At 43.3% G+C, this 27739-nt stretch overlaps 2 long non-coding RNA genes across 3 annotated transcripts; both read left to right on the top strand.

Moving 5' to 3' along the window:
* The first annotated feature begins 21177 nt into the window (after nucleotides 1-21177).
* On the top strand, nucleotides 21178-24060 carry LOC134443057 (uncharacterized). Of its 2 annotated transcripts, XR_010033553.1 has the most exons (5): nucleotides 21178-21351; nucleotides 22521-22558; nucleotides 23065-23155; nucleotides 23452-23596; nucleotides 23766-24060. It is a non-coding gene; the product is annotated as an uncharacterized LOC134443057 (long non-coding RNA). The 2 variants fall into 2 exon arrangements; XR_010033556.1 differs by lacking the exons at nucleotides 21178-21351; nucleotides 22521-22558 and adding an exon at nucleotides 22579-22747.
* A 1220-nt stretch (nucleotides 24061-25280) lies between these two features.
* LOC134443050 (uncharacterized) lies at nucleotides 25281-27329 on the top strand. Its single transcript, XR_010033549.1, has 2 exons — nucleotides 25281-25489; nucleotides 27112-27329. It is a non-coding gene; the product is annotated as an uncharacterized LOC134443050 (long non-coding RNA).
* Nucleotides 27330-27739: the final 410 nt, after the last annotated feature.

Here is a 27739-nt window from a genome sequence, read left to right as displayed (position 1 = left end):
CCCCTCTCTCACACTTCACTATTTCTGTCTCTCTTCTGCCACACTGTCTCTCTCTGTGCCCTCTCTCTCTCTAACCTCCATAGCGCAGAGCCTATGTTTTAACCTTACTGTCACTGAAATTGTAATGGTTATGTCTGAATCTGTTACTTATGGCTCTCGCTACTGTCATTGCAATGTTATGGTAGTTGAGTACTTTCAGCAAAAAGTGAGCAGGCCTGCAGCCTACCCCATCCGCAGGGGCTACGTTCCCTTTTGCCCAAAAACAGGGTACGGCGTAGAAGTAGAGTTTTCCATGAAAGGGATGTTGGGAGTTCCTTCTATAAACCACCAACTCCAAACACTAACCCATTTTCCCAACAAACTCCAACTGAACAACTGTTCTTTTGTTTGATCTTCTCTTTCGTTTGACTGTTCCCTCTGCAGGCACAAGACGAAATCCAAGTGCAAGAGGGAATGGAGGAAACGACTGTAGGGATCTACATCGTCAAAGCAGATGCCACCAGCAAAGCAGATGACATTGGCATCATTTTGGAAGGCCAGCAGGTGTTGCAGGATGTGGATAATGTGCCATTGGCTGTCGCGTTGTTGTTTGGATTGATTTACGCCCTAAATCTGAACTACCCCGACGGCCTCAAGCGCACTTTTGAAGTCCTGCAGAAAATTATCATGGAGCTGGAAGGCACCATGCTGTCCAAAAAGGTTCAGGTACTGAAAAACCAACTCATTTAAAACACACACACACACACACACACACACACACCACACACACACACACACACACACACACACACACACACACACACACACACACACACACACACTCGTACTGGAAGAGACTGAGCCTCGGAGCAAGCATTCAAAACACACACACACACACACACACACACACACACGTACTGTAAGAGACTGAGCCTCGGAGCAAGTATTCAAACACACACACACACACACACACACCACACACACACACACACACACACACACACACACACACACACACACACACACACACACACACATACTGGAAGAGACTGAGCCTCGGAGCAAGCATTCAAAACACACACACACACACACACACACACACACACACACACACACACACACACACACACACTCGTACTGGAAGAGACTGGCCCTCAGCTCAGAGCAAGCATTCAAAACACACACACACACCCACACACACTCGTACTGGAAGAGACTGAGCCTCACCTCAGAGCAAGCATTCAAAACACACACACACACACACACACACACACACACACACACACACACACACACACACACACAATCATACTGGAAGAGACTGAGAGAGCAGAGCAAGCCCGAACGAAATGAATGACTTGGCTAAGTGTTCTGTTGGAAAAGTTCAATTTGCATATTGGGTCTCACTGTCAAATAGCTTGAAGTCATGTCCCTGGACTAAAATTTGACTAAGGTCTACAGAATTTGTGTGCATTTAGGAGGTCATTGCTTTTTAGATACTTTGACAAGAGTTCATTTTCAACATTTGTCTACGTAATGTACCTGAAGGGTCTTTCATGATCTGGCTGTTCAAAATGAATTGGAAATACATTGGAGTTTTCATTGTGAAGTAGCCTAAAGTTATGTCCCTGAACTAAAACTTTACTACTGTCTACAGAATTTGTGTATCTATCTATCTATCTATCTATCTATCTATCTATCTATCTATCTATCTATCTATCTATCTATCTATCTATCTATCTATCTATCTATCTATCTATCTATCTATCTATCTATCTATCTATGCAGCTCCCCATTGACATTTCCTTTTGTTCTCTCAAAGCTGTTGGCAAGTGCTTGTATGTTTTGGTACAATCATAATGAATGTTTTGAAATGAAGGTGCCTTTTATCTTGTTGGATGTAGTTTTGTGTGTGCATTTAATGCTCTCTCTCTCTCTCTCTCTCTCTCTCTCTCTCTCTCTCTCTCTCTCTCTCTCTCTCTCTCTCTCTCTCTCTCTCTCTCTCTCTCTCCAAAATGACTTGGCATATTGGGGGTGTCAGTCACTTTTAACTGAATGAGTTAAGCTGTTGAGTACCGTTGGAAAGTGTATTTGATGAAATAATCATAATAAAAAAACCTGCAGTTTTAAGTCAGTTTAAGTCTCTTCATTCTCAAGTATAAAAGCATGTAAATATTGGTTGACCAAGTAGCAGTATATAACAATATAAACATGATATATCTGTTTACAGTGTATGACCGCATATGAGCGTCTGATCAAGTAGCAATATATATAGGACATAAAAACATGGTTTTATACAAAAAATAAAATATTTACATCAAAACAATTTCTGTGTTAAGTTAGCACAGAAATTGTGTTTATGTAAATGTTTTATATATTTTATAAAATCATGTTTTTATGTGCCATATATATTGCTACTTATCAGACATTCATATACTGTCATACACTGTAAACTGACTGATATCATGTTCAAATGACATGAAAACATTATTTTCAGGAAACAGGATAATAACATGTGCAACCGATGTCCATGATATTATCATGTAAATGAAACATGAAAAAAACATGTTTCTTGCAAAGCAGAAACATGTATTATACATGAAATAAGAACTGAAATAATACATAAAATATTAACATGAAAATATCATGTTTGTTCTATAAGCCAATATCATGTTTGAATGACATGAATACATTATTTTTAGGAAACATGAAAATAACATGTGCAACCGATGTCCATGATATTATCATGTATATCTGAAGTAACTTTTCTTTCAGTGCACTTCCACATGAGCAAGGCACCTAACCCCACACTGCTCCAGGGACTGTAACCAATACCCAGTATCAAAAAGAACTAAGTCGCTTTGGATAAAAGTGTCAGCTAATTTGGGAACTCCTCAGACTTTGTCGAGAAGCATAAAACCATCAGCAAACCAAGGGAGTTGGGTTGACCATGCCGTTAATTGTTAATTGTTATGCTCTTGATCAGACCAAGTCTCGAAGAGATTTGAAAGTCGATGATAATCAGGCTAACACATTGCACTCTTTCATAGCACAGTTCATATTCCTCCACCGCCTACCTCTCAATCCTATGCATATCAGTGGTACATTGAGAGAGAGAGAGAGAGAGAGAGAGAGAGAGAGAGAGAGAGAGAGAGAGAGAGGAGAGAGAGAGAGAGAGGAGAGAGAGAGAGAGGAGAGAGAGAGAGAGAGAGAGAGAGAGAGAGAGAGAGAGAGAGAGAGAGAGAGAGAGAGACTGCTGCCTGCAGGCAAAGCTGCCACGTAGGCCTGCAGGTAAGTTTGGTAAACGCTGTTCTGCTGTTTTCAGCCTGTTTTCGCTGATCCTTTGCCTACAGTATCTGTTCAGCGTCCCCATGGAAACAACCCTTGACCTTGTGCATGCATCAGTATCAAGGTCAAAGTGCAATAGGCCTACATGCCCTCTATTATTGTCAGTGTTTCAGATCTCTCCCTCATTCTCTCTCTCTCTCTCTCTCTCTCTCTCTCTCTCTCTCTCTCTCTCTCTCTCTCTCTCTCTCTCTCTCTCTCTCTCTCTCTCTCTCTTGCGCGGTCTTGTGCCTTTTCTTTTCTCCTATTACCCCCCTGCCAAGCTCCTCACAGAGCCACTGAAGAGGAGGAAGATGATGAAGAGGAGGAGGAAGATGTTCTTTCCTATAAATGAATCATGTATTTGGAAACACACACACACACACACACACACACACACACACACACACACACACACACACACACACACACACCTTTGTCCCCCCCTGTCGGTGGGCCTGAACCCCCTGCCAAGCTCCTCACACAGCCACTGAGGAAGAGGAAGAGGAAGAGGATGAAGAAGAGGAAGATGATGAAGGTGTTCTTTCCTATGAATGAATCATGCATTAGGAAACACACACACACACACACACACGCACGCACGCACGCACGCACGCACGCACGCACGCACGCACGCACGCACGCACGCACGCACGCACACACACACACACACACACACACACACACACACACACACACACACACACACACACACACACACACACACACACACACACACACACACACACACACACACACACACACACACACACACACACACAGGGCCGCTGGCAGCTTTTGCTGGGCCCATGACAAAGTCATCTGAAAGGGCCCCCTACCCAATATATACAATGTAATGGGGACCCAATTATGGCCCCCTGTCTTCCTGGACTCGGAACAACATACCCGTTTGTCCCCTCTTGTGGGCGGGCCTGCACACACACACACACACACACACACACACACACACACACACACACACACACACACACACGTATTTGTATACAGACACACACACACGCACACGTATATGTACATCACACACACACACACACACACACACACACACACACACACACACACACACACACACACACACACACATCCTGTTCCTCTAGTCCATAGGTGGCTAACCCGCGGCTCTCGAGCCGCATGCGGCTCTTTGCCTGGTGTCTTGCGGCTCTTGCGTTCATGTCCAAGTTTGTGTTAATGTCCCATAGGCAATATGCATCGGAAATTGCACACACAAAGTTGATTAGAACTATGGCAAATAAGTGCCCTGTGGTCTTGGTAATGTAGTAGGCCTTGCCTAAATGTGTCCTGAATGATCACGTTGATGTGTGACATTAGTTACTGCAAATAGCCTACAAGACGCGATTTAAGCCTATGTTCTAAAAATAGCGCTTTAAAAAGTGACCGCGTCTTTCGCTGACTAAACAAAATATCGGCAAAAATGTTTTAACCTGAAAGACTTTGCCATCACTCCTCAATAAGGTCAACAAAATGTGCTGTCCATATTAGATTCTATCGCTCGGATATGGCGGTTATAAATGTGCAGATGATATGAAGAGAAAGGCGTCTGGAGCAGAGATGTGCCGAGAATCTCTGTCCTGCGTAGTCATCTCTGCGCTCTGATAGGAGGAGTGTTCATGGCTATTGACCGAATGTGAAATTATGTTTTTGGTTTAAAATTGTGGTTATTTTCGCGGGCTATAGACAAAATAGCGCCAAAAATAATGTTCTACCCTGGTTTATCAGCCATTGTCAAAGCGGCGCGGGCAGACAGCGTGCAGGTGGGAAACAATTTCAATCGACTTGTCGCTTGTCCGCGCTCAGTTTAGTCTCAAAAAGAAAACTTGGCCTTTTCCCCTTCAGCACCCGCTGAAACATTAATGTGGAAAATGAACGGTGATTTGACGAACCACCTTGTTAATTTCGGATGGTGTTGTCGTCAGGCATCCAATGATCATCTCATCTGTGCGCAAGAAAGCGGTGCCTGTGCGCCTAACTCCCGAATGAGCTTAAAGAGGCGGAGAATCTTTGGGTCGCGTTACTTCGTGCTCTGTTATAAAGAGTGCTCATGGAAATTATGCTGTGAAACGTGTTTTATTAAAATGTAAAATAATTGATGAAATAATTTTGACCTGTGTACCCTTGTCTTCTTATGTAAAACAACATTTTTATCTTGAAAAAACCTTTTCCCCAAAAAATTGAAGCAGTAAAAAAAAAGGGGGGGGGTCATCTTATATTCAGGATTGTCTTGTAGTCAGGCCATTAAGTTGGAGTGTAACATCAATCTGACAGTGTGTGTGTGTGTGTGTGTGTGTGTGTGTGTGTGTGTGTGTGTGTCTGTGTCTGTGTCTGTGTCTGTGTGTGAAAGGAAAAGATGGTTGATGTTCATGCCCATGTGTTGTTGTGTATGCTGGTCTGTGGTGCGAGAAGGATGGGTGATGCCCATGTTGGTGGGTGTGCGCATGTTTATATGCCCGCGTGATGTTTGTGTGCCGATGTGGCTCTTTGCTGTGACACATTACAAAATGTGGCTCTTGGTCTCCGACTGGTTGGCCACCCCTGCTCTAGTCTATATGATCTCCACTGAGTCCATGGGCTTGATGACACACACACACACACACACACACACACACACACACACACACACACACACACACACACACACACACACACACACACACACACACACACACACACACACACATCCTGTTCCTCTAGTCCATAGGTGGCTAACCCGCGGCTCTCGAGCCGCATGCGGCTCTTTGCCTGGTGTCTTGCGGCTCTTGCGTTCATGTCCAAGTTTGTGTTAATGTCCCATAGGCAATATGCATCGGAAATTGCACACACAAAGTTGATTAGAACTATGGCAAATAAGTGCCCTGTGGTCTTGGTAATGTAGTAGGCCTTGCCTAAATGTGTCCTGAATGATCACGTTGATGTGTGACATTAGTTACTGCAAATAGCCTACAAGACGCGATTTAAGCCTATGTTCTAAAAATAGCGCTTTAAAAAGTGACCGCGTCTTTCGCTGACTAAACAAAATATCGGCAAAAATGTTTTAACCTGAAAGACTTTGCCATCACTCCTCAATAAGGTCAACAAAATGTGCTGTCCATATTAGATTCTATCGCTCGGATATGGCGGTTATAAATGTGCAGATGATATGAAGAGAAAGGCGTCTGGAGCAGAGATGTGCCGAGAATCTCTGTCCTGCGTAGTCATCTCTGCGCTCTGATAGGAGGAGTGTTCATGGCTATTGAACGAATGTGAAATTATGTTTTTGGTTTAAAAATGTGGTTATTTTCGCGGGCTATAGACAGAATAGCGCCATAAATAATGTTCTACCCTGGTTTATCAGCCATTGTCAAAGCGGCGCGGGCAGACAGCGTGCAGGTGGGAAACAATTTCAATCGACTTGTCGCTTGTCCGCGCTCAGTTTAGTCTCAAAAAGAAAACTTGGCCTTTTCCCCTTCAGCACCCGCTGAAACATTAATGTGGAAAATGAACGGTGATTTGACGAACCACCTTGTTAATTTCGGATGGTGTTGTCGTCAGGCATCCAATGATCATCTCATCTGTGCGCAAGAAAGCGGTGCCTGTGCGCCTAACTCCCGAATGAGCTTAAAGAGGCGGAGAATCTTTGGGTCGCGTTACTTCGTGCTCTGTTATAAAGAGTGCTCATGGAAATTATGCTGTGAAACGTGTTTTATTAAAATATAAAATAATTGATGAAATAATTTTGACCTGTGTACCCTTGTCTTCTTATGTAAAACAACATTTTTATCTTGAAAAAACCTTTTCCCCCAAAAAATTGAAGAAAAAAAAAAAAAAAAAGGGGGGGGGGGGGTTAAACTTATATTCAGGATTGTCTTGTAGTCAGGCCATGCCATTAAGTCGGAGTGTAACATCAATCTGGCACTGACACTGTGTGTGTGTGTGTGTGTGTGTGTGTGTGTGTGTGTGTGTGTGTCTGTGTCTGTGTCTGTGTCTGTGTGTGAAAGGAAAAGATGGTTGATGTTCATGCCCATGTGTTGTTGTGTATGCTGGTCTGTGGTGCGAGAAGGATGGGTGATGCCCATGTTGGTGGGTGTGCGCATGTTTATATGCCCGCGTGATGTTTGTGTGCCGATGTGGCTCTTTGCTGTGACACATTACAAAATGTGGCTCTTGGTCTCCGACTGGTTGGCCACCCCTGCTCTAGTCTATATGATCTCCACTGAGTCCTTGTGCCAATAAATGATACTCCACCAAGACATCATGTCCTCATTTCACACCCAGGGGGTGGGGGGGCACTAGGGGCATCTAGTCACCAGGGGGGGGGGGGGCACTAGGGGCATCTAGTCACCAGGGGGGGCACTAGGGGCATCTAGTCACCGGGGGGGGGGGGGGGGGGGGCACTAGGGGTATCTTGTCACCAGGGGGGGCACTAGGGGCATCTTGTTACCAGGGGGGGCACTAGGGGCATCTAGTCACCAGGGGGGGCACTAGGGGTATCTTGTCACCAGGGGGGGCACTAGGGGTATCTTGTCACCAGGGGGGGGGGGGGGGGCACTAGGGGCATCTTGTTACCAGGGGGGGCACTAGGGGCATCTTGTTACCAGGGGGGGCACTAGGGGCATCTAGTCACCAGGGGGGGGGGGGGGGGCACTAGGGGTATCTTGTCACCAGGGGGGGGGGCACTAGGGGTATCTTGTCACCAGGGGGGCACTAGGGGTATCTTGTAACCAGGGGGGGGGGGGGGGGGCACTAGGGGTATCTTGTCACCAGGGGGGGCACTAGGGGTATCTTGTCACCAGGGGGGGCACTAGGGGTATCTTGTCACCAGGGGGGGGGGGGGCACTAGGGGCATCTTGTCACCAGGGGGCGGTGTAACGCCGCATTATGTAATAACGGTGCAATATGTAATAATGTAACAAAGTATTACATAATGCGGTGACAATCGCCGCATTGTGTAATAATTTACGCATTTCGTAATAAATTTCTTGAACGCATTTCGTAATAACTTTTTTCTCATCTTGTAATAAATTATTACAAAATGCGAAATTTATTACGGAATGCGGCCGCAACTTTTTTTTTGGATGGAAATGTAATAACATGGTGCATTATGTAATAAACTATATGGATATGTATTTTCTGCACTTGGATTCACTAGGCACAACACACACATAGTCTCAGTGACATGGTAGTCACTGCCCTCTCTCTCTCTCATTCTTCTCAGTTCTCAAACTGCTCGAGAGTCGCGAATGATGCGGTTAAACCCGTTAAGAAATCATTTCACAACGTGTTGCGTGCAACGAGGCCAGCGAATGTCTCGCACTTTCTGCTACATTACACCAATTTACAGCGACATTAAATATGTGGCGCGAGAGAGAGAGAGAGAGAGAGAGAGAGAGAGAGAGAGAGAGTGTGTGTGTGTGTGTGTGTGTGTGTGTGTGTGTGTGTGTGTGTGTGTGTGTGTGTGTGTGTGTGTGCGCACGGAGACAAACCTGGCCCATATTGATCTTAAGCCCCATCTTGGCTCTTTGGAAATATTCTTACCATTACAAAGGCTATTTTAATATTTCCCCCCAAACAACATGAATCAAACCCCAGGAAAAGACCAACCATTATAAGTGACTCGTGGGGAGCTGTCCATGCTGGTGGTGCTTAATTTTTCCCGATATTTGCCCGTGGAGTAGTGAGTCTTTCATGTCTGCCTACATGACCTTGCGCGCCAGGGTCTGACCATGGTGCTTTTTGCTTTTTAGCACCCGAGAAAAATGCCACTCTTGTTAAAAATTACATAGGTATGCTTACGTCCTATTCAATTCAATTTCAATTTCAGTCCACTGTTCAGTAGGCCTATTAGGCTGCAATCAAATTCAATAGCCTATGCTCATCCACATGCACGCGAAAAACAATAACCCAAGCGGCGGGACTAATTCGATTATATTCCTTCCAAAAATGTCCGAACGTCACAAAAATCAGTTATTTGCATTGTCCGTAATTATACCAAACAAAAAGGTATCAATAGAAGAAATCAAGTCTTCAGTTTCGATAATCCACGTTACAAATCCTCAACAACAGCAAGCCATCCCAGGTAGCAAAGTTTATCTGGCCCATTGTTGGTCCGATCCTTTTTTCGCGAGTGAAAACAGTCGGTCCGATTCTGGCTTTGTCCGCGGCCCAATAATGGTCCTATTACCGTATGCCGACAGTGTCGGCTCAGTGTTGGCTCAGTTACTGCATGAGACTGACCGTTATTTTCTGTGTCGGCTGAGTGTTGGCTCGGTTACTGCATGAAGTGACAGTTATTTTCAGTGTTCTATGAAGTGTTGGCTGAGTCACGGTAACCAGTGTTCCAGCCGAGCCGACACTCAGCCGACTGTGCCGACATTCCGCCAAGATCAGGCCGACTGTTTTTAACGGTTTTTGCTACCTGGGATTCCTTCTCTGCTATGAGGCAGGCAACGGAACAAGTGCAGACAGTAGGCTATATGACCACGTTGATGCTGCACGGCTTGAAAGGATTCTGTCTAAATTAAATATCTTGGATAGCCTATATAGACCTAGGCCTAACTAGATTTGTTGCAATACAGATTCATTTTCTATAGCCAGAAGTGTTCCGTTGGACTGACGAAACCGAACACGATCAAGTTTGCAACTTCTTTCCCTCATGCGCTGTCCGTCAGCACCACCTGTCATTGGACGTCCGATTAGCTTTCATTACGTGCTGAGGGAAAAACTCTCGCCATTAGGCCTATGTGCTGTTGCACTGTTGTGAGGGATATCACCAAATAATTTAGATAAAAGTCAGAACATTATTTTGGCAATGAAAGGCACACAGGTGGCTGGAAGCTCAAGCAGTCTTCAGTCTGTTCATTTAAGTTTGTTGGGTGCTCTTGGATATCGGGTATCAGTTCATGTAGAGAGAAGAGTTCACCCAGGCACTCCAAAATAAGGTGTCCAAACGGGAAGTTACATTAAAAAGCCTTAAATGGTACTGGGCTGGGGTTACATTAAAAAGCCGACATGTTTCGACCTCACCAGGTCTTCATCAGGGCTACGTTCACCATTGAAAAGAAAGGCCTCCCTTAAATAGTGACATCACCACATGTGACCCATTACGCACTAGGCCTACACACATTTGCGCACACCAGAGAAAACAAAGATTAAAAAATAGCCTGGGGTAATAAGTGATGCCACAGAAAAAAATGACCAGAAGTACAAATAAGCATCACAAAAAACAAGTAAAATCAATATCCTCATTTAGACCAGGATAGCGCATGGCATCCAGTTGGTGTATCCAAAAAGTCTCCCTCTGATTAAGTATTTTTAGCCTGTCCCCACCCCTCGGAAGAGGTTTGATATGTTCGACGCCCTGTATGCGCAGCAGAGAATCATTTTTCCCATTGTATTCATTGATATGTTTCGCCATGGGATAGTCAAAATTGACCACTCTGATAGCATATTTATGTTCTGCTAGCCTATCTCGCATGCGCCTTTTTGTGCGTCCGATATAAAAGAACCCTTCAGCGCAAGGACAAGTTAGGCGGTATATGACACATGTAGAATTGCAATTCATGAAATCTCTCTGTCCATATTCTCTCGTGGTTTTAGTATCCACAAAAGATTTGGCTCGTGTAACATTTGGGCAGTGGGTGCAGTTCATACATCTATGAACTGTCGTAACAAATAAAGGACGGGACTGCTGGTGGCGATGATGTTTCTTTTTGGTCAATAACCTGTTGCGTTGTAGGGAGCGCGCTTCACTGTATGCGTTTTGGATGGCTTCCTTGGAATATTCATTAACTAATATTAACTTTCTGGATTTGACGATATATAAAGACGCGGAGGGACAGCTGCACACCACCTTATTCAGAAAGGCGACCTCTCGGAACACCATTCTGAGAGCGGATTCATTCCATCCCCCGCATCTCATTAGAAATATTCCACACGGCCAATTCCAGAGATTAAGGCGTATCTGTGATTTCGAAAATGATTTTCACGAGCAGGCCGAGCTGATGGAGAAAAGATTCAGTGATAGAGCCTATCGCCCTGAAGCCATCCAAAACGCATACAGTGAAGCGCGCTCCCTACAACGCAACACGTTATTGACCAAAAAGAAACATCATCGCCACCAGCAGTCCCGTCCTTTTTTGTTACGACATATAGTAGGCTACACAAGCGACGCGGCAAATTATTAAGAACAATTGGTCCATTATTGAAAGTGATGCGCAACTACGTGAGGTGTTCCCAGAACCACCCATGGTGTCTTTAAAGAGTGCACCCATCCTAGGAGATAAATTAATGCGCTCTCACCTACAGGTGAAAAAGAGAGAAACCTGGCTGCGTAAACCCATTGGCACCTATAGATGTATGAAGTGCCCTCACTGCCCAAATGTTTCACAAGCCAAATCTTTTGTGGATACTAAAACCACGAGAGAATACGGACAGAGAGATTTCATTAATTGCAATTCAACATTTGTCATATACCGCCTAACTTGTCCTTGCGCTGAAGGGTTCTTTTATATCGGACGCACAAAAAGGCGCATGCGAGATAGGCTAGCAGAACATAAATATGCTATCAGAGTGGGCAATTTTGACTATCCCATGGCGAAACATTTCAATGAATACCATGGTAAAAATGATTCTCTGCTGCGCATACAGGGCGTCGAACATATCAAACCTCTTCCGAGGGGTGGGGACAGGCTAAAAATACTTAATCAGAGGGAGACTTTTTGGATACACCAACTGGATGCCATGCGCTATCCTGGTCTAAATGAGGATATTGATTTTACTTGTTTTTTTTGTGATGCTTATTTGTACTTCTGGTCATTTTTTTCTGTGGCATCACTTATTACCCCAGGCTATTTTTAATCTTTGTTTTCTCTGGTGTGCGCAAATGTGTGTAGTGCGTAATGGGTCACATGTGGTGATGTCACTATTTAAGGGAGGCCTTTCTTTTCAATGGTGAACGTAGCCCTGATGAAGACCTGGCGAGGTCGAAACATGTCGGCTTTTTAATGTAACCCCAGCCCAGTACCATTTAAGGCTTTTTAATGTAACTTCCCGTTTGGACACCTTATTTTGGAGTGCCTGGGTGAACTCTTCTCTCTACATGAACTGATACCCGATATCCAAGAGCACCCAACAAACTTAAATGAACAGACTGAAGACTGCTTGAGCTTCCAGCCACCTGTGTGCCTTTCATTGCCAAAATAATGTTCTGACTTTTATCTAAATTATTTGGTGATATCCCTCACAACAGTGCAACAGCACATAGGCCTAATGGCGAGAGTTTTTCCCTCAGCACGTAATGAAAGCTAATCGGACGTCCAATGACAGGTGGTGCTGACGGACAGCGCATGAGGGAAAGAAGTTGCAAACTTGATCGTGTTCGGTTTCGTCAGTCCAATGGAACACTTCTGGCTATAGAAAATGAATCTGTATTGCAACAAATCTAGTTAGGCCTAGGTCTATATAGGCTATCCAAGATATTTAATTTAGACAGAATCCTTCAAGCCGTGCAGCATCAACGTGGTCATATAGCCTACTGTCTGCACTTGTTCCGTTGCCTGCCTCATAGCAGAGAAGGAATGCTTGCTGTTGTTGAGGATTTGTAACGTGGATTATCGAAACTGAAGACTTGATTTCTTCTATTGATACCTTTTTGTTTGGTATAATTACGGACAATGCAAATAACTGATTTTTGTGACGTTCGGACATTTTTGGAAGGAATATAATCGAATTAGTCCCGTCGCTTGCACTGTAAAAAAATTCTTGTCAAAATTACGGTGAAAAACTGGCAGCTGTGGTTGCCATTTTTTCACCGTATAAAACACAGAGATCTTGTATATGGATTTACGGTAAGGTAAATTAAGACTTGTAGAATCAACATTTTCAAGATGTTACAATAAAGGGGAGTTACTGTTTAAATAACAGTGACACTCATGTAGGCTCTTGGTATACAGCTGTATAATTAACAATGCAACCCTGTTGTTTTTTAAGTGAAATACTAACCATTCCACAGCATTCATTTGCCTATTTTACTGTCAATTTCTGTTAAAACAACAGAAATTATTCATGCCTTGACGGTATGACTGTTCAATTTACAGTATAAAGCATTTGTTTTTAAGGTGAGTCTCTATTCATTCCACAGAATTTATTGCTAAACCAGCAGCACAATTGTGTTGCTCAGGCGTAGGATTCAAAGTTTATATGTGTTGCATTTAAGTGGAATTCCCATAAATTTCACATAATAGGTGAGTCCTATAGAGTTACAATCAGACAACTGATTGGACTGATTCTACTCACTGAAGGGTATGAAAATGCATTCCTTTTTTGAAAAAGGCCTGAAAATAACCTTGAGTAAAATGAAGGCCACAGCTAGCGGGGCAAGCACGCTAACAAACAAGCTAGTTAGCCAGCCATACAGCCACCCTTACAACGTGACCTGCTAGCCGGGCCGGCCAGGTCAGGCCAGGTGAGGGCAGGCCGGTCGGCCGGTCGGCCGGCCGGCCTTACAGCCAGTCAGCCAGCTAGCTAGCTAGCTGCCAACCAGTGAATAGCACAATGCAACAGTCCCGGTTTAAATACATGTTCAAGTGAACCATGTGACCCGAGTGATGAGGCATTTCGCAGGTGCAGGCAGTAAGTTAATCATTACATGACAGCCCTTAGCACTCAGGTGAGGTCAGGAATTGATTGATAGATTGATTTGGATGGGGTAGAATGACAGTTTAAAATAGACTGGGCTATTTCTAAGAGACTGAATCAAGGGATTACTGTCCCAGGTAGACTTTTTCAGATTATACTAGCCTATAGGTATATTTTACACATTAAATGAGGCTAAACTGTAGGCTGTTACCAGAGAAATATATAAGTTACAGTGAATTATTGCGAAATGTCCTTAACTGTTGCACAGTTTATTCAGTTGCCAGCTTCACTGTTGTCAAATCTACAACGTGGAGGCACCTGGAGCCAAGCAGACAGGCAATCTGTTTTCTGTGGAGTAATTAATATTTAATTCATTATAACCTCCATTGCTTTCTGTTGGGTAGGAGGAATGTAAATAAGGATATTCTGAATTTTATAGAGGTTTATTTTGTCAATTTGCCTCTCACTCGAAAACTCTGATGGCAAAGCCTCCAAGTCCAATAAGGGAAATGTTGCGCAGGATGAACTTGAACACATGCAGAGGGTTGTAATCTAAGTTAATTGATGGCTACTAATCAAATAGCATGTTGACATCAAACTCTGCCTGTTACAACCAGCCTATCAGTGGTTTGACAAGTTGCACCTGGAACAAGTGCAATCACAAGAGATCTATTGGACAAAAAGAGGACTCAAAAAGCCCAACACGACCAGAAAGAGCACCTACTTTTTGTAGTATACACAATGTGAAGAAAAGCAGAACAGAGTTCTTTGTCTGTTGGTTCACAATTTGGTTCACTTACAGAGGATTGAGTTTGGTTCACTTATAGGGGACTCAACAAAAATGGCTGCTCATGTTGCCAAAACATTTGACATTTGAGGAGGCATGGTTTTCATAACTCTCTGGGGAATTAAACATTAACTCTCTAGCTCTCTTAGCTCAACAACTCCGATCCAGAGGAGTCAAATAACACTGTGTAGTCTTGCTGCAACTCTTGGTGTTTAGATTTTGGCTGAACACAGTCTAACCAGTCTGATCAATCTAACTCTGACAAATTTGCTGTGTACATATGACACCAGTGAAAAATAAAGTCATGTACCGTTTCTTGACTACTTCATCTTCACTTAACAGTATTTTCAAATATTTCCTTTTCCGTGAACAGTTAAGTATTTTCTACATAAGACACCAGTGAAAAATAAAGTTATGTATCGTTTCTTGACTATTTCATCTTCACTTAACGGTATTTTCCAATATTTTTTCGTTTACAGAGAACAGTCCAGTATTTTCTACATATGACACCTGTCAAAAATAAAGTCATGTAGTGCTTTTTGACTTAATAGTAGCTTGCCGTATTTAGTACAGAGACAAACTGTTTTACATTTTACGGTCACTGACTGTTGCAATTTGACAGTTTTTTGCCGTAATTTCAACGGGCATTTTTTACAGTGTGTGTTATTGTTTTTCGCGTGCATGTGGATGAGCATAGGCTATTGAATTTGATTGCAGCCTAATAGGCCTACTGAACAGTGGATTGCAATTGAATTGAATAGGACGTAAGCATACCTATGTATTTTTTTTAACAAGAGTGGCATTTTTCTCGGGTGCTAAAAAGCAAAAAGCACCATGGTCAGACCCTGGCGCGCAAGGTCATGTAGGCAGACATGAAAGACTCACTACTCCACGGGCAAATATCGGGAAAAATTAAGCACCACCAGCATGGACAGCTCCCCACGAGTCACTTATAATGATTGGTTTTTTCCTGGGGTTTGATTCATGTTGTTTGGGGGAAAATATTAAATTTGCCTTTGTAATGGTAAGAATATTTCCAAAGAGCCAAGATGGGGCTTTAAGATCAATATGGGCCAGGTTTGTCTCCGTGCGCGCGCACACACACACACACACACACACACACACACTCTCTCTCTCTCTCTCTCTCTCTCTCTCTCTCTCTCTCTCTCTCTCTCTCTCTCTCTCTCTCGCGCCACACATTTAATATCGCTGTAAATTGGTGTAATGTAGCAGAAAGTGCGAGACATTCGCTGGCCTCGTTGCACGCAACACGTTGTGAAATGATTTCTTAACGGTTTTAACCGCATCATTCGCGACTCTCGAGCAGTTTGATAACTGAGAAGAATGAGAGAGAGAGAGGGCAGTGACTACCATGTCACTGAGACTATGTGTGTGTGTTGTGCCTAGTGAATCCAAGTGCAGAAAATACATATCCATATAGTTTATTAGGCCTACATAATGCACCATGTTATTACATTTCCATCAAAAAAAAAGTTGCGGCCGCATTCCGTAATAAATTTCGCATTTTGTAATAATTTATTACAAGATGAGAAAAAAGTTATTACGAAATGCGTTCAAGAAATTTATTACGAAATGCGTAAATTATTACACAATGCGGCGATTGTCACCGCATTATGTAATAATTTGTTACATTATTACATATTGCACCGTTATTACATAATGCGGCGTTACAGGCGGTCCTAGGGGCATCTTGTTACCACTGGCAGGGGGCGGTCCTAGGGGCATCTTGTTACCACTGGCAGGGGGCGATCCTAGGTCCTAGGGGCATCTTGTTACCACTGGCAGGGGGCGATCCTAGGGGCATCTTGTCACCACTGGCAGGGGGCGGTCCTAGGGCCATCTTGTCACCAGGGGCGGTTCTAGGGGCATCTTGTCACCACTGGCAGGGGGCGATCCTAGGGGCATCTTGTTACCAGGGGCGGTTCTAGGGGCATCTTGTTACCAGGGGCGGTTCTAGGGGCATCTTGTTACCAGGGGCGGTTCTAGGGGCATCTTGTTACCAGGGGCGGTTCTAGGGGCATCTTGTTACCAGGGGGGGGCACTAGGGGCATCTTGTTACCAGGCTAGGCAGGCAGCCACTAGATGGGGAACAACAGCTAACACTTACACCAGTGGCGTAACACAAACACTTGGGGCCCCCCTGCAAGATACTAGAGTGGGCCCCCCCCACCCCCCCCCCCCCCCCCCCCCCCACCCCCCACACAGGCACCCACCCACCACGGCCTACTCCACTACATTTTTTAAGTAGAGGTCCATTTTTTTCAGGGCAGAGTGTCCCGGTGCCCACTAGGCTACATAGGCCTATTACCCATGTATATATTCTTTTATTATCATAATATAATGTAGGCCTAATAATATATATTATATATTATAGGTCTATATGTATAAAGGTCTATGTATGTCTATGATATTATACTATATGTAGGCTATGTAGGCTAGGCTATACACACACACACACACACACACACACACACACACACACACACACACACACACACACACAGGTCTTTTCATATGAATATAAAAAAACAACACTGCAATCATAAATAGGCCTACAGCTAAATCAATCAACCAATAAATAGTAGGCTAGGCTATTAGTGAAGTTACTTTCTCACTCATCAAATCCATTCACCGTGTAGCAAACCTGAGTTCACACATTTGAATGCCTCTCCAACAGCTCTAAGTTTGCGTGACAGCTGTAGGCCTAAAGGGGGATTCAGAGTCGCGCGTGCACGGAGGTTCTGCACAGAAAAGCAGCCACCACGCCCCCCTGTGCAGCGACAAAACGACCCCTGGCTGCAGTGCACGCATGTTTCTCCCAGGCTGAAATGTCCGTGAGCTGAGCTATGCTTGAAGACGGTGATTGGTCAATGCGCTTACGGCAGTCCGGGGGGAACTCAGCCCTGATAGGTCAGTGGTGTTCTATTCTTCTACCCTACCGCGGAGGTTTGAATAAGGAAAAGGAAATCACTGGAGTTTACTTGACAGGGAGAAGAGAAACTGTGTTTTATTTCAGTAGTACAACTTCCAAAAAATCAATTAGAAATATCCATAAAAGGCCATCATGAAAATGATATGTTTGTAGTGTGGTAGTAGCAAAGAAGCCTCTTTGTTCGTTTGTAGTGTGGCAGCTAGCTCATTAAAACAGGGTTCGCTAATGTCCTGTAGAGTTTGAATGGGTTTGGCTGACAGTTGCTAAGCTAGCTGTTAATATGGCCATTAGATGTATCTATTGTATTTAAAAACGGCTTTTGTTTGGCATTTTAACCACCTGAACTGTAAAATATGAATAAAGACAGAATCTTGTATGCTATCATTCATGTCTAATTACGCCACAACTTTTTAAATTAATAGCAAGAAGCCTCTTTGGTAGTGGTAGAATTACGTTTCAGGTGGCTAGTCAACTAGCTTTGAGTTTGTAATGACTGATTTAGCTGGCTAGCTACTACTAGGCCCCAGGTGTGAATGGCCATTCATGCTGTCTATTGTCTTTTAAAACGGCGTTTGTCTTGCATTTAATCTCATGTAATACTTGACCAAAAAGAAACTGATGTTGTACCATCTAATTATGCCCCAACTTTTAGAAGTAGGCTACTAGTGGAATATTACGTTTTAGATAGCCAGCTGGTTAGCTTTGTGATTCATTCTAGGGACTGGGCTCAACTGAATGAGTTAGTTCGCCCCCTGTTGTCACGGAGGTGAATTGACGTCATTAAATTCTCAGCGGGGAAAAAAACACCACGCCCTTTCCTGCATGCGCACACAGGACGACTATGAGGAATACACAACCCGCAGACAGTACGTCCATGCTGTACCCCAAGTCAGCACAGTATGACTATGCATCAGGCTTGAGTTTGCGAGTTGTAATGAATGCAGGCCGACACCCTTGACCGTAATTTCAAGACGCTTGTTACTGATCTGTAAACGTGATGCGAGAGAACAGACTCTCCACACCGGTGTGGCAGCTTTTGTGATATGCACCGGAATTCTCATCCGCATGTACATCTGCTTGTACGAGGTTATGGCAAGCGATGTGGGACAAATGTACGGCAGGAAGCGAATGTCAACATAAAGGCCTACACAATCTTCGATATGGTCAGCAATTGTTTTGGGACTGTCATTTATGTTATGCCTACACTTTGGAATTAGATCAGAGTCTTGTTGTTACACAGGTATATTTGATTTACCTCAACTGTACCCTGTACTTAACTTTACTCGGTCTACAAGCAGATACAAGGCGGATGAGAATTCCGGTGCATATCACAAAAGCTGCCACACCGGCCATGTTGCAAACACGGACAACTTTCCAGTATCAAGGAAAAAGGTGAAAAGAGTGTAATGTTTGGGACTCTTGGGAAACTATAAGAGATAAAGATTCAGTAGGTTAGAATTATTGTGAGTAACTTTTGAATCGCACGTTTATGAAGAAACGTGAGGATATTACGAGGCAGAAGACGTCGCCGAATCAGCTGTGCAGCAACGCACCGGTTGGTAGTTTCTCTTTTTCTGAATACTGCAAAATGTGTTGCTGACTTGTTCTTGAGTCTCCACCCCATACAAACCAGCGCGTGGTCTCATTAGGGCTAGGCTATGACAGAGCTGCGCTTGAGGGAAAAGACGCACGCTGATCTGTAGACCCTATCTCTGTAGACCATATCTATCACGCCCTTTCCTGCATGCGCACACAGGACGACTATGAGGAATACACAACCCGCAGACAGTACGTCCATGCTGTACCCCAAGTCAGCACAGTATGACTATGCATCAGGCTTCAGTTTGCGAGTTGTAATGAATGCAGGCCGACACCCTTGACCGTAATTTCAAGACGCTTGTTACTGATCTGTAAACGTGATGCGAGAGAACAGACTCTACACACCGGTGTGGCAGCTTTTGTGATATGCACCGGAATTCTCATCCGCATGTACATCTGCTTGTACGAGGTTATGGCAAGCGATGTGGGACAAATGTACGGCAGGAAGCGAATGTCAACATAAAGGCCTACACAATCTTCGATATGGTCAGCAATTGTTTTGGGACTGTCATTTATGTTATGCCTACACTTTGGAATTAGATCAGAGTCTTGTTGTTACACAGGTATATTTGATTTACCTCAACTGTACCCTGTACTTAACTTTACTCGGTCTACAAGCAGATACAGGGCGGATGAGAATTCCGGTGCATATCACAAAAGCTACCACACCGGCCATGTTGCAAACACGGACAACTTTCCAGTATCAAGGAAAAAGGTGAAAAGAGTGTAATGTTTGGGACTCTTGGGAAACTATAAGAGATAAAGATTCAGTAGGTTAGAATTATTGTGAGTAACTTTTGAATCGCACGTTTATGAAGAAACGTGAGGATATTACGAGGCAGAAGACGTCGCCGAATCAGCTGTGCAGCAACGCACCGGTTGGTAGTTTCTCTTTTTCTGAATACTGCAAAATGTGTTGCTGACTTGTTCTTGAGTCTCCACCCCATACAAACCAGCGCGTGGTCTCATTAGGGCTAGGCTATGACAGAGCTGCGCTTGAGGGAAAAGACGCACGCTGTTCTGTAGACCCTATCTTACATTGATAACTTGTGCAATCCCACCCTACGACGCTCTCGGACAATTAGCGAAATCGAGCGTTTTTTGCGGAGGTTGTGTGCGCAGACCGTTTATTTAACGGATTTTACAATTAAAAGTTAAATCACAGAGAACATGTCAGAGAGCGTTGATTCATACGCAGCGTCCATCGGCTCAGTGTTGACGACACAGATATGGCCCTGTCTCGCGTAAGGGGGCCCCCGCCTTAAATGTCTAAATCTACTTTCCCCCCCCCAGCCAGGGGCCCCCACCCGAGCAGGGCCCCCCCGCACCGCGGGGGCTGCGGGGGTATACTTTACGGCCGTGACTTACACCATAGTAGGTTCGATTTGTTGCAAAAGAAAGTTCATTCAAATGTTTTACTTGGGGCCCCAACTTACACTAGCCTGGGAACTCCCATACTGCCTTTAGTTCTACACAATCGTTTCGATCTGAAAGACAGTATGGCGAGGATGTTTCATAACCATTGAGAGTAAATAGAATGGAGGCCAAAATTCTATTTCATTGTTGAAGCCAAGTTGGAGCCAAGGTTGGACCCAAAAAGACCAAAAAATGGCCAAATCCCATTCATTCCTATGGGAGACTTAAAACCCTGTATCTCCCTTAAATGCCACTCCAGGGGGATCATTTTTCGCTCAACTAGTAGGTCCCCTTGCTCTCCAACTTACCAGGGTGGTCTTTTTTTGTGGTGAAGTTTTATTTTAGAGAGATATTAAAAGTTGAATTGACCAATGAGCATCAGAAGATGGTGTAATTGACAGTTGGGATTCTTTTCAGTCAGGCGCACGCTGAGCAAGAGGGCCGTCGTCATGACTACTACTTGGCTGTGCGTGGCGTGCCTGGGACTGGGAAATCTTGTCTATCTGTGTGTTGCTCCTGATATTACTTTCATAAACTTTGAACATCAACTCGATCGATTGATCTACTGTTGCCATTGTTTGGCCATCTCCTTGTGAAGTCGGGTGTACTTATCGGTACTCTGAGCTGGAGCGCTGATGTTTAGGTAAGTAAAATGAAACATTTTATTACAGTTGTTTGACCAACATGACTGACAAACTTGTTTGCATAGCAAATTACATTGACTTTTAAATAACACTGTGGTCATAGTAATAGCCATAATATGGCGGGCAAATACATTGTGGCATGTGCCTCAAGTTTTGTTTTTTTGTTTTTTAAGCGCTGTCAGCGAGACATGTTGAGTGTAATGATGCTAAGACTAGCTCTATTATTGCATCGTGTCTCCATCAAACATGCCATTAAAGTGACTGGCATCTGTCGGTCTGTAAGTAACTTCTAACATGAATGTATGTAAGTATATAAGCAAACTGTGTTTCTTTGACGTACATTGGGTTTAGTGTAGACTTAATCAGTTCCTCTACTGCAGACTAGCAGGTGCAAATCTGTTTTATTTAGACATCCTTGGTTCGTGTCTATGCTAACTAATTCACCTCAGCATGCTAATATGCACCTCAGACTTTACACAAAAGTTGGTGAAGGTAAATTTCAAGCTCATTTAGTAATCCAGGGCATTGGTGGTGGTGGATTGTTTGCTGACATACTATTTGTTTGTAGAAGTTGTGGTGGCATAACATAATTTCCAACCAGGACTTCGGCGTCAGGTGACTTGCCTGACTGACTGGGTTTGTTTATTTCACATCCCAAGCCTAGCTAGAAGTTAAATAGCAAAACCGTAACATTGCACAGGTGACAGGTTAGATAGTTTTGCTTGTCATCATTTCACTATAATTTCATTTCAGCGGATAGTCTGAGTACATAAACTAGAATAGTTCTAGGTTTGTGGCGTACACCTGCAAAATGCAGCATTCCTCAGTTATCGTTCATATTGTAGGGTGACTCAGTTAGCAGAATTTATGTTGAGACATTGCTTAATATAATTCGCGGAGGTCATTTTCATACCGCGAAATTTTGCGCGAGCAACCGGGAGATTATAGTTTAATGTTTTATCTGTCGTCTTAATATTGTGCATATTCATGCTTAGGCTGTTGACATGTGAAAGTTGAATGTTTGATACCCATATGCTGAAGTTAGATATTTGTCATTGTGCTGCATGTGGACGGTACCGTTTTGTCTCTAAAACTATGGAGGCCAATTACATGCCATCGTTCCTCTTAGGAGTAATGTTCTCCCTTGTGTTGTTTTCTGTCATTGCAGATGCGATGTCCCAACAATCTGCCAGTAGGCTACCACATGTAAGTACACACACTCCCAGTATAAGATAGCAAATTTACATCAATCAATACATTGTGCAGCTTTAGTCTGTTAATGTGACTGTTGCCAGTCAAGTAGGCCTACCCAGATTGTGCTAATGCTATGACATGTACAGTACCACTCTGTTGCGGATAAGCACATTTCTCCTTGGGAACTCAAGAGCCTAGGAGGTACTGTAAATTGCCTTATGAATGTGGTCTTTAGTAATTTTTCCAAATACTACCTTTACAATATGCTTCCTGATCCTAGACCTGAGATCCAATTCCTCTGTACAGCTATTATTGTTATAATTAATAAAATACAAGACTATTGTCCATATCCATGGCTGTAGCATACAGGCCGAGTGCCATTCAATGAAATATACCTCATACAGTATCTAAACCCCAAAACCTGCCACTAATATACAAGTTATTAAAGTTGTTTGTATACAAAATGGATATTGTTCTCATTACCCTCCATGTGCCTTTTTTTGTACCTCTCTGAACAGTACACCTCAGCAGGCACACCAGAGAAGGACCACTCCTGGATAAGGATTTGAGCCACTGCCACGACTGCCATCTCTACACTATATTACACACGTGAGTCATTATCACAAGCCTGGTTCTAGCAATCCATAGCCTTGCGCTGTGTGGCTCTTATGAGGCGAAGATAAACAAAATGTAACCAAGTGATCTGTATGATGTCCCAAGCATAACAAACCTAACACATCAGTAAGTGAGACTGAAATTAGGCCTACACTTAGATGTAAGTTTTTTACATTATACTTCCTGATTCTATACCTAAGACCTATTTCCAGAGTAAAGCGATCACCCTCATAGGTTTGTGTACAGTAATAAAATATAACTGGTACTATATCCTATGCTGTGTGTTTCAGGCCAGCAGATGTGGGAGGTGGTGATCAACGTGACCTGTCAGCAGGTGGAGGACTTCCACGGCCCCGCGGACTACTGATTACTGTGTGTGGCCTAGAGCCACCTGAGGACCTCCAAGAGCTGGCAAGGACACCATCCGCGTCGCCCGTAAGTTTCATCTGTCTTTCACGGCTTTTGGTCCATAACATCATATTACAATTAGCTACAACAGGCAGAACTAAGCCTCTTATTCAGAGGCCACTGGGCCTTTGTTCTGACACCTGACTATCTGAACTGTCTAAAATAATTTGTCAACCCTTTCTCTTGCTCTTTTCAGAACATGGACAAACCAAATCTGACAGGGTGCCCATCATCAGCTGCTGTGACGGGCCTTCCATGGTGTTGCTGTGGTTATTGCAAGGACAATCAAAAACTGTTTTATTTGGTTTATACAAACCAAAACAATATGTAAATAAACTACACAATTTGTACTGCTAAATCCTGAAATTGTAAGTAGTTATTAAGTAATGCCTGTGTGCGTTTGTATTAAGCACTATATAAAAATACATTACACATACGTAAAACCTGTTCTGGCCTTTTCTGTTCAGCATTATGAGAAGTCAAATGGTAAAAGCATGTTAATATACAGGTCTCAAGCACAAGAAACATTGGGATGATAATAGTAAGTGTTTAAAAAAGAAATGAGTTAAACATCAACACGATTCATGACGTACATGTACATGGGGGTTCTTCTTGTGTTGTTGGTCACCACATTGCTTCAGGGATTGAAAGCAGTACTATGTATTACTTAAGTCATATTGGTTGAGACATCAGGTACGTTTCATGAAATGTAAATGACTTATTAAAATGGAGGATAAAGGGCTGGAGCTCGCTGGCAGGTTCCATCTTCATGATCGCCACACACCCATCTGAATGAACAAATATGAAGAAAATAAACCAGGAAGTTTTAATCAGGAAGCTTTGGTACCATGGTGTATGAAAATAGCTGGATAGCTGTTTTGTCTGTGGGATGTTCAAGCATATACAAACACAAAAATGTCATACATGCTTTAACAACCGTTGCACATAAAGGTAATTCACTCCAATGTCACTTCATGTTCTACTTCAGTAATTCTAGTTACAAATATCTTTGTAATAGCTGTACATTTGCATTTTCTGACACCGATTTAGCAGTAGTGTGTTTGACCTTTCATATCTGTTAAGCTACTATACACCACCGTCAGGATACTGTGTGTGGTGGGCTAGAAATTAAATACAGGGCACATCAAGATTTCTGGTGGCACTTCAAATTGGCCTACTCATACAAAGCCTACACATCTGATGATGAATTACTGGAGTCTATGCTGTGGATAGCTGGTAAATGCATTAAGTACGTGTATGGAACTAGAACAAGGCCTAAAAGATTGTATCTGCAGAAATACAATCCAGATGTGCAGAATAATTTCACATACGTGCCAGATACAATGTATTTGTGGAAAAACATCTTGCATCTGCAGGTTAATTTTGTAGATCTGCACACATATTTTGCATCTCCTAAAATATAAAACGTACCTGTATAAATGTTTTGTAGTTGTGTGGCAGCCATGGGGGCCGCTAGGGGGGGAAAAGTGGTACAGATTCCAAGGGCCCAAGCACTGATAGAGGCCCTTAAGAGGGCTCAAGCACTGAGAGGGGCCCTTAAGGGGGCCCAAAATTCGAATCTTTCATGGGGCCCAACATTTCTGGCAGCGCCCCTGATGTCAGTAGGAGTGTGTACAAATGTGAATCTGTTTTGCCATGCTGTGCGAACCTCTTCCTGCTCGGAGCAGCAAGCACACAAGTGTGGATCGCTTTTACAAGTCTACGAATTTTGGCCCTCTTTTGACGGGGGGTGGGGTCATAGGGTGAGAGCCAATCAAAACATCGCTTACTGCCAACCAATCAGGCTTCGCCAGGACTGACTGAAAACAACGTGGATCTAACCACAGCACAGGCAGGCAGCAGAAGGACGCAATCTCTCTTTCTTGTGAAGACCGATATGGAGGAGTCACACACAATCAGGTGCGAAGTTTGCCGAAAGGTTTGCCCCCTCTGTCCCTTTATGAAGTCCAGTATTGGCAACATAATTATCTGTGGCTTACTAGTGCTTTTAGCTTCTTTGGCATCGTGTCTGTTGCACACATACCCAGCAACAGGGTCCTGACGCCTCCTGTGTGTGTCCAAGCACCTTTAAACTGTATGCTTGGAAAGTAGTTAGCCTATGTTGCATTAGGTAGTTTTCAAACAAGCTCCAATCTTTTGAAACCGGACTAGTCATAGAAGAGACCCCTAGACGTCATTGATACTGACATGGGGGGAGGCTACAATTGCTTCAGCTAGCACTTCCATAGATAATTGCATGTATTGCATTGCCGAGTTGGTCAAGCCATGGGCCCTACCAATGTCATGCAGCTTCTGGAAGGAACCACTGTTAAACAAGAACAACAACAAAAAAACCCAATGTTCAGTACTCAGTAGCCTACTATGGCAATGGAATTCACGTCATGGCTTGTGGCAAATTGCACAGCCTAGTTTGCTGCTCCATGCTCAGCCAACATTTTAATTTCTAATTTTCAATAGCAAGCTTGTTCAATACATTTTGTAGCCTAGGCCTACAGCAGGGGTGGGGAACCTGTGTCTGTTTTATCCAGCCCCCGACATGAGTTTAATGTTATGCCGCTTCACATGAAATATAACACATTTTGTAAAGGACTCTTACCAATTACGTTTGCAATAGAGTTCAGTTATATATAAGGGGCGGGCTTAGAGAGGGGTCGGGGGAAATCCTGGTTCGTGTTAATAATGAGGCCCTTGGAGGACTTCAACGGCCCTTTGAATGAAAAAAAAGTTCCCCTCCCCTGCTATAGTGACTGCAGTTCATCAAACAGTGCGCTCAGGGGTGAAATAGTGTCAATCCCCTAACTACAACACATTCCCCTCCCCCACGAATGTGTTTATAGAGGACCATGAAAACAATGGGGGAAAAAAAATCAGAGCCAATTGATGAACCTCTGCTTTTTTCTTTAACACCATGAACTCTGTTTTTTGGACGACCCACCTTAGCTCCAGTCCACGTTGTTCTTGGGTTGGGCGTATCAGTCAAAACTTACAGATAATGTTATCCTACTGCTACTATACAATGTATACCATTCAAAGAGGGGAAACCGTGAGACCTTTAACAAATGGCTCGTGTTGAGTTAAAACAAAACAAAACAAAACAAAAAATAAGGAGCAAACACTCAATGTTTAATTTCAATTTTGTATGACATTCAAATAGGGAAAAGTCCTTTGCATAAGAATGTTTAACAGAATGAATTGTTTTTAAAACAAAATGCAAGGAGTCACAACTCAAGCTATCATTCATTCATTCAATCATTTAAAAATAAAATGTATACATACTGTTGCATAAAATTGTGATTTGAAAAGTCATGTTATTAAAAATAAATGCAAGGCAAGGCATCTTGAACATTTGCACATGTTGCATTATTAAGGCACACAATAACTTGACATTTTGTGTTGATTTAGAGGAGAGTAGCCAGCGCTAGTTCTGCTAGTAAGATTCGAATGCCACATGTCATTTTGCAGAGCCAATCAGCAACCACCACTTCCCTTTATAGTGACATGTCTAACTCTTGCTGTTGCAGGTTCGGGTGGTTAAAAATTTGCTCCTCCATCCCCACCACCACCAGGTTGGTCCAGTCTACCTGTCTGCGGGGTTAAAGGTCCGCTTCCTGCTGCACAGCTACATCAGGCTCTACTGGCGCAAGAAGACCCGGGCTGATGATTGGACCTACACCAAAGACTGTCTACCTTCTGTTAAATGCATAGTCAATTATCTTCTCATTAAATCGCATTTAACTAATTCCTCTCTCTCTGAGTCTTAAGGGCTGAAATATACTTACTTCCTATTTTATTCACCAAAGTCACCAATCCCTTGTGATACTATAGTAGGGTGTAAATGTGCTACTTATAATTTGAAAAATGAAAAAAGGTCGCACCATGCATAGGTCTTTTTATTACAATGAGGAAGGCAGAACGCCGAAACGCGTCTGTGTAATAAAGAAACCTATGCATGATGCAACCTTTTTTCATTTTTCAGTTTTACAATATTTTAGTCAGCACCCTTAAAAGAAGAGAAAAATTGTTGGGTGAAGCCTGCTCCAACCTTTATGAACTTTACTTATAATTTGGCCTGCTCTGATTTGTATTTTTCTCTTGTTACTCTGAAGTGTTAAGACACCTATTGATAGTACGTGGTCAGAAGTAGTAACT

This window comes from Engraulis encrasicolus, chromosome 2 (assembly GCF_034702125.1).
Source record: "Engraulis encrasicolus isolate BLACKSEA-1 chromosome 2, IST_EnEncr_1.0, whole genome shotgun sequence".
Classification (NCBI taxonomy): Eukaryota; Metazoa; Chordata; class Actinopteri; order Clupeiformes; family Engraulidae; genus Engraulis; species Engraulis encrasicolus.
This window is presented reverse-complemented; position numbering and strand designations above follow the sequence as displayed.